Here is a 13,163-nt window from a genome sequence, read left to right as displayed (position 1 = left end):
GATCTGATGGTGTTTTGGATTTCTTCAGGATCTGTTGTTATGTCTCCCTTTTCATTTCTGATTTTGTTAATTAGGATGTTGTCCCTGTGCCCTCTAGTGAGTCTAGCTAAGGGTCTATCTATCTTGTTGATTTTCTCAAAGAACTAACTCTGCATTTGGCTAATTCTTTGAATAGTTCTTCTTTTTTCCACTTGGTTGATTTCACCCCTGAGACAAAAGGATGGACTATCTAGAGACTGCCATATCCCGGGATCCAATCCATAATCAGCTTCCAAATGCTGACACCATTGCATACACTAGCAAGATTTTGCTGAAAGGACCCAGATATATCTGTCTTTTCTGAGACTATGCCAGGGCCTATCAAACACAGAAGTGGATGCTCTCAGTTAGCTATTGCATAGATCACAGGACCCCCAATGGAGGAGCTAGAGAAATTTCCCAAGGAGCTAAATGGATCTGCAACCCTATTGGTGGGACAACATTATGAACTAACCAAGTTAGTTAGTCAATAGCTTAGCTAACCTAGCTATTGACTCTGGCTGCATATGTATCAAAAGATGGCCTAGTTGGCCATCAGTGGAAAGAGAGGCCCATTGGACTTGCAAACTTTATATGCTCCAGTACAGGGGAATCCCAGGGCCAAAAACTGGGCGTGGGTGGGTAGGGGAGTTGGGGGGGAGGGTATGGGGGACTTTTGGGATTGCATTGGAAATGCAAATGAGGAAAATAAGTTATAAAAATATTAAAAAAACAAATATAATGTATATGATAAACATCATTTACTTTAATGTATTATAAAATCTTAAAGGTCCATTTAATACACAACAAGGATTTGCTATGGACTTATGAAAGACTTAGTTCTATAAACATAATTAGCTAAGATATTTACATATCAATTGCTATTCTCAATTTTTCGCTATACTGTTCAAATTCATCACTTCAGGCATAGGCTACAGAAAAGCCTTTTATGAATACTAATAAGCACTGGCACATTAGTAGTAGTGGTGGTGGTGGTAGTGGTGGTGGTGGTGGTGGTAGTATCAGTAGTAGTATTTGTTATTTGTTGTTGCTTTGTTGATGTCATTATTATTGAAAAATTATCATTATTATTATTATTATTTATTAACTATTGACAATTTGAGAACTGAAAAGCATAATCCTGGGTTTTTTTGACCAGGGAAAACATGAACTACAAAAAAAACCAATTTTGCACTTTTCATTCATTGATCCCAACAGAGCATTCTGTGTTAGGGAAAATGATCTTTATTACGGAAAGAGTGTAGGTAATCTAGTATTCTAACCAATGCTGCCTTTTTCTTGTTTTTAAATACAATCTTCCTATACTATAAGCACATTTTTCTACCTTTTGCTTGTAACATTAATTGTTAAGTCAATTCATAATTGGCTTAGTGGTACATGCGTTTGGGAGGCAGAGGCATATATAATCTTTGTGAGTTCAGGGCCAGACTGCTTTACATAATAACTTAAGGTGAGCCAAGTCTACAATATATGGCTTAGTTTTAAATAAACAACCCCTGATACATTTTCTATTTTTAGATATTTAAATTTTATGTGATGAATTCTCACACTCTACATTACATGGCCACAAATAGACTGAACCCTTGGCTAGCCTCCAACTTGCAGCCTTCATCCTAGTTTCTGGGACTGGAATTACAGGTCTCATATACAGTGTCTAATTACACTCATATATCTTCCAGAAAGGTATACACTTGCTGGGACAAAAACAGTCAGCCTATGTTTGATATATGTGTGGTAAGAGAAGGATATACATGTTGCTTTCCAACTTGCTCCCAGTGATGCTATCCTGTGAATTGAATCATCCACTCTACTTTATTTGGTTTGCGGAGACAAACAGTGTCTTATGGGCTTTCTTGGTCTTAGAATCAATCTTACTCCCAGAACAACATTCCAGAAAATTCTAGAGAAAGTGGAATGTTGTATGTCACTATCCTACAAACAGAACTACTGCCATTTTATTAAGGCCACTTGTACCAACTTAAGAGCAAAACATTGATGCTGGGTTTGTTGACTGTACATTCACTCCTTCATAGGAGAGGTCAGGGAGATTTCTTGGGCCTTCACCACTCCTCTTAGCTACAGAGTGGCTTGAGTATATAGGTTGGGGTATACTATGTAAAGGGGACTCCATCTATGAATTTATAGGNAAGCCATTATCTTTACTGGGTGAAGACTTTCTAGTGTGACTTCTTTGGGGTCACCAACATTTCTCTCAGTAATGCCTCATTCATGTTCCATAAGTCTAAATTAGCTCAGTTTCCCCCAGGGGGAATTGGACTTTTGAAGTGGGGTTAGACACTGCCTAGTCCCCCACTGCCTTATCTTTTGTGATGTGTGATTGATAAGAAATGTATTTATTCTTATTTATAACCTATATTAGCCAAAACCTATATTTTTTTGACACAAGGTTTCACTGTATAGCTTTATATGTCCTGGAACATACTACTATGAATTATGATGTAAACATCTGTGTTTCCCAATGGTCTTAGGCGACTGCAGCTCCATAGACTAGGCTGGCCATGAACTCAGAGATCCACTGTCCTCTGCCTCCCAAGTGCTGGGATTAAAAGCACCTGCTACCATACCGTGCCTCTAAACCTATATCTGTACTCATAAAAGTTAATTAACATTNTAAAAAATTCACTACCACAGATTAACAGCTGTTTATTTAGAACTCAACAGGAATAGAGGTGCCACAGTTTAAATGTTACTTATTACTGATAATAAACTACAGTGAAACTGGAAAGGCATGCGTCTGAGGTAACATGAATTACATCAGCTCGGCTTCACGATTTCCTCAAGACTCATCAGAAGAATTTTTATAGTTAAAGAAAACAGAGTATTTTGGTGCCTCTTCTCTTCTATGTTGTTAGAAATCAATATTTAACCATCTGTAAATTTTCTTTCCAGGAAAGCCATTTGCTTTTTAAACTCACTGTGAATACTAGAAAGTACACTGCTATTGTCTTTGTCCAAGTTCTCCATACCCTAAATCACAAAAGAATGGTTTAATTACAAAACATTTTTACCACAGGTTGTAAAGTTTAAAATCAATTTTCACAATTAAGAAACTTTTCTTATTCAAATAATATATTTTTATCTATTCCGTCTTCATAAAATCATTGTAATATATAAACACCCCAAGTCATACCATAAAGAATGTATATGTATTATATATATGAACAAGTGAATGAAAGGTAATTACAGTATTGCTAAAATAGTACACTTTGTGTGAATTAATAGTTTAATGAGAGGTTAAGGTTAGANAGAGCAGAAAACGTGCAGCTTCCAGTCATCTCGAAGCTCAGTTGGGGATAAAGAAATGGACACTAACTTAGACAATATACTAAGACTCAGTCTGAAAATCAGGGTGGGGCCAGGGATTTACGTTAGTTGGTACCATGCCTGCCTAGCATGAATGAATCCTAGATTTGATCCTTAGGGTAGCATAAACCAAGTAGTGGGACATGCTAGTAATCTTAGCACTCAAGAGGTGAAGGCAGAAGGATTAGGGCTTCATGGCTAATCTCAGGTATATAGGAAGACAGAGGCCAGTCTGAGCCACATTAAGACCATACCTTTAAACAGAAAGGAAGGACAAAATGTGTAGAATTAGAAATTCCAGAAAAGCTGGCTCCTGCTCTCACAGCCATTGCAGTACATTGTGCTCCATAGAGACAGGGCTGGGGCAAGCAAGAGCCAGATGGGCACTGGGCAACTCTGTGCCTCACGGAGGAAAATCAACTAAACATGGGCAAAAGAGATCTTAAGAAGCCAAGAGGCAAAATGTCCTCATAGGCATTCTTTGTGCAAACCTGCTGGGAGGAGCACAAGAAGAACCCGGATGCTTCTGTCAACTTCTCAGAGTTCTCCAAGAAGTGCTCAGAGAGATGCTAGACCATGTCTGCTAAAGAAAAGAGGAAATTTGAAGATATAGCAAAGGCTGACAAGGCTCGTTATGAAAGAGAAATGAAAACCTACAACCCCCAAAGGGGAGAACAAAAAGAAGTTCAAGGGCCCCAATGCACCCAAGAGGCCTCCTTCGGCCTTCTTCTTCTGAGTACTGCCCCAAAATCAAAGGCAAGCATCCTGGCTTATCCATTGGTGATGTTGCAAAGNAACTAGGAGAGATGTGGAACACTGCAGCAGACGACAAGCAGCCCTATGAGAAAGCTCCCAAGCTGAAGGAGAAGTATGAGAAGGATATTGCTGCCTACACAGATAAAGGGAATCCTGATGCAGCAAAAAAGGGGGTGGTCAAGGCTGAAAAANGCAAGAAAAGGAAGAGGAAGATGACGAGGAAGATGAAGAAGATAAGGAAGATGAAGAAGAAGAAGATGAATAAGTTGGTTCTAGCGCATTTTTTTTTTGTCTATAAAGCATTTAAGCCCCCNGTACAGAACTCACTCCTTTTAAAGAAAAAAAAAGAAATGTAAGGCTGTATAAGATTTTATTTTAAACTGTACAGTGTCTTTTTTTGTATAGTTAACACAGTACTGAATGTGTCTTTAGATAGCCCTGTCCTGGTGGTATTTTCAATGACCAGTAACCTTGCCTGGTACAGTCTGGGGGTTGTAAATTGGCATGGAAATTTAAAGCAGGTTCTAATTGGTGCACAGCTTAATTTAGTTTTATATGGGGACAGTAGTTTGGTTTTTTTTTTTTTGTCTTTTTCCTTTGGTTTTATTTTTGCTTTTCTGTTTGTTTTTTTCATCTTCAGTTGTCTCTGATGCAGCTTATATGAAGATAATTGTTGTTCTGTTAACTGAATGCTACTCTGTAATTGCAATAAAAAATTGCAGCTGTCTTGTTGACATTCTGAATGCTTCTAAGTAAATAGATATTTTTATTAAAAAAAAACTAGACAATTCAAAAGTCCAACCAGTAAATTTGATCATTTTGAAAATTTCTAATAAGGTTCTCAAATATCAGGTGATAGTTTATTTATTATGACTAACAGTGTGAATAAAAATAATCAAATTCTCTGTATTATGAGATTGTTTTCAAGTTATATAAGACAAAACCCACATTTCATTCCTTTTTTATTACAGGATCATGCTGTGTAGCCCATCAAGTCTGCAACTTCCCATCTTTCACTCTCAAGGCTCCCCAGAACTGATAGTAATTGCCTATGCTACTGTATCCATTGAAACATTAAGTAAATTTAAATAAATTTAACTAACACGTTATTTTTTGTCTAGTATTCAAGGTGTGCTCTTATGTGTGGAGAGACTTTTAAAAAATAGCACAGGAGAGCTCACCCATTTCAAAGGAAAAAATGTAAACAAAATAGTTCAAATGCTCCATAACTGGAATGGAAATAAATCTAGTTTTAGTTATCGTGTAGAAAATGGGGTAATTCCAACTAGGTTGGAAAAATAATAATGTTTCAAAAATGGAGGAATTAAAAATCTTCTAGGGAACAAATATAACCAAAGAATGGATGGAAGGAAGTACATAGCCTGTGGTATAAAGCAACTATATACAGAGAGGATGTTAGTGAGCAGCTAGAGTAAGTGGAAGGGATCTTGTAGAATAGAGATTTATACATTGAGTGGTTGTTTTTACTAAGTTACTCTTTTGTTCACTTTAGATATAGGACTGATAGGACCCAAGGTGGATCTGACCGAAAGGCTCCTCCCTAGGAACTAGCTTTCATGGTGGCAGGGATGTTGCCAAAAGAGAGAGGCAACCAATAGTCTTATTCAACTACTGTGAATATGAACCACAACAACTGCTAGCANGGCAAATAACCCTAAAGCTGCAGCAGTGGCATGAACACCTTGGCAGTAAACCAAAACTTCTCTAATTGGACTTCAGACCTGCTCTTTGATGTTTTTGGAAATAGTTTTTGAAAGTGTCTTATAGGTAGTCCTATAAATGTGTAACAGTTAAGAACGTTTTTATCATTTATTTATATGGGTATGTATATGTGCACACGCATGCATATGGGTGTTCATGAAGGCCAGCAGGTGTCCTATCTCCTGAAGCTGGAGTCATGAGCCAATTGAAATGTGTGCTGGGAAGTAAGTTACAGTTCTCTGAAAGGGCAGCAAGCAATCTTAACTGCTGAGCCACCTCTGCAGCCCCTGCCTGAATCTATACATTTTAACCCCCACCTTTTGTGTTCTCGACTCACTTTTAAAATGATAAAAATCATTTTGGCTGTGATAGTTATTCTAAAATCTATCATGTCAGAAAACATTTCTATAATACGTTTGGAAACAAACGTATTGGAGAATCTCAACAAAACACTTCCTCTATTTAATAAATTCTAGGCATACAAGTTCCAATAAGTATGTTAAAATGTTAATATACTATACATTTGATGCATATGCACGTTTCTGACAGAAAGTCTCNTTTCCCATTTTGAATAATTCCTCACCAAAACTGTGAAGAGATCTGCCAATTTGCTTATCACTTCAGTCACAATCAATTAATGCAGAATAGAAAGTAGTTAAAATGTTGCAATGTATGAAGAGAATGCATTGCATTACAATATACTACATACCTTTAANAACGTGTCATTTGCCTGCTTAAGTGCTTTCAGGCTGTGGACCTGCNGTGATGTGGTTTGTTGAAAAGTCTTCTGTTGCTGACAAAAGGCACTCTGGAAATATAAACGGATAGCTCTGTAATAGCAAGTAANTATGAAGTTTGTTGCTCTTGATGCTGTTCTGGGCCTCACTCATGCTGGGTAAAGTNTACAACTCTGCTGATAAGATGGACTGAAATATTCAGTTCAGAAAAAAAAAACAATTATAAATTAATCTTAAAGAATTCCTTAAAATGATTTGCTTTCATAATGTGTCATCAATATTTTTATACATTTTTATCACTTAATTTAGGCANTTTTTGTTTTTGCCACTAAACAGGAAAAAACAGCCTCAAAGCCCTGGCACAGGAATTTTTAAAGACATATTCTGCACTATATAGAANTCATCATCTTCCTGCCTCAATATTTCCAGTAGGTGGTATTACATGCATGCAGCTTGTGCCAATGAGCAGGATTTCTTCATATTCAAGACATAACTTATTCTTGCAACCACTACATAGATGATTTTTCAGTAACAATGCCCTTTCATCTTCTTAACCTATCCTCCACCAAGGACTTTGCCCTCTAACCTACTTTATCTAATTATTGAAATCCTTGTCCTCTAGATTTTGCCATTGGTGATAACACACCTCTCTCTGGTACTGGTGGTACTGGTAATTGCCAATATGTATTATTAGTTCCATGGCAGATGTTGTTTTGAACCTTATTGTGTAGATTAATTCTGTACAAACTCATTTAATACTTTGAACAACTACAGGAAATAGATTCTCACCATTCAATCTCAAAGATGAGGAAAGTGAGCTGCAGTGGTACACTGTCTGCTGTTCAGAACTACCTATTACTACAATTAGTTCTAAATCATTATGCTCCAGAATCTATACTATAATCATTATAGAAAATCTCTCTCCACATATTATGGGCTTATATACACTTTCCACTGTAGCTTACTCTTCTTAGTATTTTAGCTGATCCATCATTCACGCCCAAAAATCCATTAACTCATCTTCTTGTCATTGTTGTCCCTACTCCTGGTATCTTCAGTTTTCTCTCTCTAGCCTTAAATTCCATAACCAGTTATTAAAACTACCTCTTTGTATGCAAACCTTCCTCAGTACTTACTCTTTCACACTTANTTGGTTAAATCCTAAATTTGGAAACCTCAGCTCTAGCTAATCTGTCTGATAGCAGCACTTTTAGAATCTGATGACCTTATTTCATGGAGTACACAGAGTGTACACATGTACACAGGTACCCAAGTGATGGTTCAGTCTCTCATCATCTCATCTCCCACCTACATATGGCTATATGCCATGTGCTTTCCTTTCCAGTTTTAAAGCTGTCTAAGCTTCCCTTTGACTAATTTTCAGTCTCTTCACATACCACATTATTGCAAACTCAGCAGCTGTCTTTGTTTTCCTCTTTTTAAACATATGCCTTTTTTTCTTAAAACAAACCACAGAAACTATTATATTACTCCTTGGCCTATCATAGGTTTTCCTATCATGTCTTATATTTATTTCTATGAAATTTCTGCTCACTTTTACAATCTAATCATGAGGATTCAGGATACCAAAGATGAACTCTATATTGTCAAATCTACCTTAATTCACCTGTAAATAGCATACTGCAAAAGTAACAGTCTTTTATTCTTTCAGAAGACTTCCTTTACGTTGAGGAATTTAATTTCTACCTTTGTTTTACTGGCTCACTCTCACCCTCAAGAATCAATACACTGAAAGACTCCAAGGATCNATCTGCCCTTACACTTCTCATTTACAGCTTCAGTCGGCTCTTGATGGCTTCATTTGATCTTCACGGTTTAAAAGTTACCTAAAATTAACAATTCTCATCTCTGTATCCTTGACAAATTGCTTTCTCCTCAACTCCATTCTCACATACTAGTGGCTTACTCAACTGCTCCACTGAATCACAACTGTTTCAAATGGAACATTCTGCAACTGGATTGACCATCCAACCCCAGAACTGTTTAGATATTATCAAGACCCCAAATGTAATATCAAAATGTTTTCCTAAATCCAAAAAGGTGAAAAAAAATGAATGGAAAGTGCATTTAATGCCATAAAATGTATGCATGGGTTTACATTCATAGGAATAGATAAGTAACAGAGTTTTGACTGCTGAGCGTAAATAATGTTGTGAACTGGTATGGTAGCTTTACAAGAGAGTGCTTGCCTGACTTGCAAACCTGCCCTGGGTTAAGTCAAGAAGTCAGAAGGAGAAAGAGGATGAGAAAAAGGGAAGGAAAGGGGGTGTGAGGCAAGNGAGAGGGAAAGAAGGAGAGGAGCATGANGACAAGAGGAAGAAACCATTGTAAAACATATTGTGACAACAGTGATGGGTTCAGGAATGGGAAGATGATCAAACCTANTTCAGTGATATTTCCTCACAGGAATATTATGCCAGGGCTATCAAAAAGACTTTCTCAGTTCACTACAGCTAATAAATTTGTTATTACATCTAAAAGTGGAAGATTAATCATATGGCATTTNGTAAGTTAAGTAAGACCTAGAAACAGCTCAGATAATACTACATAATACAACCTTCACACCATTCAACTATGTATGAAACAAACCTAACTACAATTTCTTTTATAGAAACTTGGAATCTTTAATTTATTCCTCCACAAGTTTTTGTTGCTTGAAATTGCAAGAATCCTAACTGATATCAAAAGTCAAATGGCTTTTATGAGCAGGGAAAGTGTCTATATTACTGTGCTTTATGGTTCAGCAGGAACAGAACACAAAACTAATAACAGATAACAAAACCTGACTCATTTCCCTTATGCAAGCTTAGTTTCTATTTTTACTTGAGACTTAGTTATAATAGATTAAGTATAACGCCATTTGTGATACCAACAGTTAGGTTATCTTCAAGGTCGTCAACATTCTTCATATCAAAATCCCACTGCTGAAACAGCGTTATAATCTGCTCAGTATATTCAATTTTAAACTCCCGTCTGTAAAACATAATGATGAATATTGTNTTACATATCAAAATGAAGGGAATGTACAAAGAAAAATTTATTTCCCATATTATGTACTATAAAAGGACATAGTAGCAATGTAAATATTCTTGTGGGAAAGTAAAAAATAAAATTAAATTTATATCGATTCCACAAGTATTTTTCCTAACTAAAAATCTGCCCTCCCATGACTGTCTTATTAAATAATAATAATATTTGATCATCCATCTACCTGTACATGTTCATACATGTTTGTGTACATATATATGCAACATCATATACATAAGGATGTTTGAATTTTAGAAAACATCATTTCATCTTCAGTTTTGTTTCATTTTTTCAACTGAAAACATGTTCTAATATCAACACTACNTAAGTTCCAAATAGACATATTTCACTTAAGTTTTTTTTATCTATTTGACACAGCCAAGATCACAAGGGAATGATTAAATCTCATAAAATACATAAATTGTTTACAATTTGAAATTAACATTTTTCTACCTTGTCAAACATATCTATAAAAATGAATAGCTTCTATGACATCTACTTTTTACTGTACTTTCAGAATGAACAGAAATGTCTTTTTAAAAATGTCAATTCTCTTCAATTATTATTTAAAAGGAGAAAACAGTGATAATCACAGGCTTCCCAGAAACGTACTTCCGTCCAGGAAGCTATTACAACTATTATTAACATGGAGAAAAACAGTAGTAGTAGACTCCATTTAGTGGAGTAATTAGCACCAATGGATACTATGAAACCATCGAAATATGACTATAGAGTAATGAAGTCTTACACTTCATCTTGATGAACTTTCCAATGTTGTTTGATATGCTTGTCACAGTCTTTGACAACATCTTTAATATATGACTTCATCCTCTTTTTCTTTTCAACAACAACACTGCTAATGTGAGCTACATAGAAAAAAATCATTAAAATTTTATGTTAGCTGGGTGTGGTGGTGCACACCTTTAATCCCAGAACTTGGGAGGCAGAGGCAGGCGGGTTTCTGAGTTCGAGGCCAGCNTGGTCTACAAAGTGAGTTCCAGGACAGCCAGGGCTANACAGAGAAACCCTGTCTCGAAAAAACAAAAAACAAACAAACAAAAAAATTAATGTTGTAAAAAACAATATTGCTCTCACATATGCAAATAAACACAGATAAAGGTAAAAAACATTGAACAATACCAAAGATATACCAGCAGTTTCAACTAACCCTGACCCCTGAGATCTCTCCAACACTGAGCCGCCAACCAGGCAGTATACACGAGCTGGTTTTAGGCTCCTGACATACATACAGCAGGGGACTGCCTGGTCTGGCCTCAGTGGGAGACGAAGCACCTAACCCTCAAGAGACTTGAGGCCCCAAGAAGTGGGAATGGGATGAGGAACTGTGGGACAGCTGACAGGGGCAGAAGGCAACTGGACAGTAAAAAAGTAAAATTAATAATAAAAACAATTAAACATTAAAATTTTCAATTAAAATTAACATCAAGAAAATGCCTAATGCATGTTATATTTTATAGCACTTTTAATTTTTAGACTAGAGACATTCAAGCAGTAATGTTTATAGAAATATTCCAAAGTCCAATAAAATTCTAGATATATGAAACATCTCTGTTCCTAAGCATTGTGAATGAGAACTACCTAACATTACTATAATTCTGATGTTCCTACTGAAGATAATCTTTTAAATTCGGAGATCATAAAAAATCTACTAAACAAAATGCCAGAACAAAAAGTATAGCGGGGAATATTAAAATGGCCCATCACGCTTCCTGAGCTAATGCCAGCAACTGGTGGACCACATGGTCCCATCCTGGTGATCTCAATTCGGCTGTCTCTCTAGCGGGGCTGGGCTATTCTTTTTGCTGGCCAATTCTCCTGCATGGCTGGAGCTACTGAGTTCCCTTCTGTACCACAGAAGCACCATGCAATGACCATCCACCCCATGGTTAGCTGCCACACCACCCATCAACCAAGTAAATCAAAACTCTTGAAGCTTATAATTAATCAATCATATTTATGTATAAATAAGTTCTCAATTTACAAGATACCAATACAATAATTTCAGAATAATGATAAAAGCTTTATNGCAATTATTCTAACCTCATGATATCATAACTATCCTGTGACTGGTTAATTCCACGCTGGTTCACCTCTGCCTCCATCTTGGCCTTCTCCTCTCTCCCCAGAAGCTCTCTCTCCCCTGTAACTCTTACTGTTGCCTCCCTTTTCCCTGTCCCATCTCAGGCCTTCTGCTCCCTAATATTTTAGTGTGATTGGACAGGAAAAATTCTGTCACAAAAAGAACCTTTAATTTTTTTTCCCAAGGAAAAAATCATAAGAAAGGACTTTTTAGTTTACAGAATACTCTCCAATTGTAAGGATGGTTGACTGCATTGCTGTAACTAATTATATGAAAAATTGAGCAACAACAACAATAAAACACTCTATCAAAAAGCCAGAATCAATGCTTGATGTGTTTGTCACACAGCTTTTATACCCAACCATGGGAGGCAGATGCAGGCAGATTTTTTGAGTTCATGGATAGTTACAGGGTGAACTCCAGACAGACTAAGGTTGCATAGTGAGAACTTTCCTCAAAAAATTTTTAAGTTAAATTGAAAGTTTTTCTTAAAAAATTTAAGGCAGGCCTTCAAAAGGGTAAAACTGAAGTGAAAAAAATTTCCAGCCAAAAGCAATCTACAGATTCAATGCAATCCCCATNAAAATTCCAACTCAATTCTTCAACTAATTAGAAGGGGCAATCAGCAGATTCATCTGGAATAACAAAAAACCTAGGATAGCAAAAACTCTTCTCAAGGATAAAAGAACCTCTGGTGGAATCACCATGTCTGACCTAAAGCTGTACTACNGAGCAATTGTGAGAAAAACTGCATGGTACTGGTATAGCGACAGACAAGTAGACCAATGAATAGAATTGAAGACCCAGAAATGAACCCATACACCTATGGTCACTTGATCTTTGTCAAGGTAGCTAAAACCATCCAGTGGAAAAAAGACAGCATTTTCAACATAACTGGCACAACTGGCAATTATCATGTAGAAGAATGTGAATTGATCTATTCCTATCTCCTTGTACTAAGGTCAAATTTAAGTGGATCAAGGAACTTCACACAAAACCAGAAACAGGGAAATGCAAATCAAAACAACCCTGACATTCCACCTCACACCAGTCAGAATGGCTAAGATAAAAAATTCGGGTGACAGCAGATGCTGGTGAGGATGTGGAGAAAGAGGAATGCTCCTCCATTGTTGGTGGGATTGCAAGCTTGTACAACCTCTCTGGAAATCAGACTGGCAGTTCCTCAGAAATTTGGACATAGTACTACCGGAGGATCTTGCAATACCTCTCCTGGGCATATACCCAGAAAATGCTCCAAATAGTAAGAAGGACATATGCTCCAGTATGTTCATAGCAGCCTTATTTATAATAGCCAGAAGCTGGAAAGAACCCAGATGTCCCTCAACAGAGGAAAGGATACAGAAAATGTGGTACATTTACACAATGGAATACTACTCAGCTATTAAAAAGAATGAATTTATGAATTTCCTAGGCAA

The 13,163-nt window shown here is 36.6% G+C and overlaps 2 pseudogenes; one reads left to right on the top strand and one right to left on the bottom strand.

Annotated features, from left to right (window-relative positions):
• Window positions 1-2,887: 2,887 nt before the first annotated feature.
• The window catches only part of LOC110287247, a 14,480-nt pseudogene continuing 4,204 nt past the window's right edge, over window positions 2,888-13,163 (bottom strand).
• Window positions 3,790-4,384, top strand: LOC110287248 (annotated as a pseudogene).

This window comes from Mus caroli, chromosome X (assembly GCF_900094665.2).
Source record: "Mus caroli chromosome X, CAROLI_EIJ_v1.1, whole genome shotgun sequence".
Taxonomy (NCBI): Eukaryota; Metazoa; Chordata; class Mammalia; order Rodentia; family Muridae; genus Mus; species Mus caroli.
The sequence above is the reverse complement of the archived record's forward strand: the minus strand, read 5'-3'. Positions and strand labels throughout refer to the sequence as shown.